The 681-nt window shown below is 44.5% G+C and overlaps 1 pseudogene; it reads right to left on the minus strand.

The window, feature by feature from the left end:
- Positions 1-173: 173 nt before the first annotated feature.
- LOC103584020 lies at positions 174-675 on the minus strand (annotated as a pseudogene).
- Positions 676-681: the final 6 nt, after the last annotated feature.

Consider the following 681-nt stretch of genomic DNA (forward strand, 5'->3'; position numbering starts at 1 on the left):
GAACTTTTGCCCCTGAAACTGAATATTTTTAACATATACTTACTTAATATAGTGACAAAGTTATTTGCTGAATTAATTCAGTAATTCTGTGATTAAAGGAGAAATAAAAGCCCTATGAAATGGCCAAAGATGAATGCAAGTGTGATAGGAAAGATCAATCACTGAGAATCATTTCAAGATGACCCCAGGTCTCCATCCTTACATCTTAACCTTTCTTGCAAGTTTGCTGATGAAGAGAAGGATCTCAGGATTTCCACTCTAACAACCTCCCAGACACAGTCACTGAATTTCTTCCCTTCCAAGTCGAGGTGGATCCCCTAGAAGTACTTCCTCAAGGCAAGTGTCAGACTCTCAATTTCCAGGACATACCCTTTCTCTCCCATCACTTGAACCAAGCAGGTCTCCAGGTCTTCTAGCTGCCAATGAAGTCCAGCGCAGAGCTTGCTCAAGAGGGTCCGGTGTCAGGCAGCAGAGGAGCAGATGATAGGATTTATGTACTCATTCTTCCGTGTGGAAGAGGTTGAAGATCTGCTGCAGCATCACGTGGAGCACAGACATGGCCTGGGCCTTCTGGAACTGGCTGCCATCCACCAACTCCCGGCAGAATCTGAAGTCACTTTTCTCCTTCAGACACAAGAAAGGGGACATTCTCCTCATTTAGCTCAGAAGCACCAAAGATTT

This window comes from Galeopterus variegatus, unplaced genomic scaffold, assembly GCF_000696425.1.
Source record: "Galeopterus variegatus unplaced genomic scaffold, G_variegatus-3.0.2 Scaffold35468, whole genome shotgun sequence".
Classification (NCBI taxonomy): domain Eukaryota; kingdom Metazoa; phylum Chordata; class Mammalia; order Dermoptera; family Cynocephalidae; genus Galeopterus; species Galeopterus variegatus.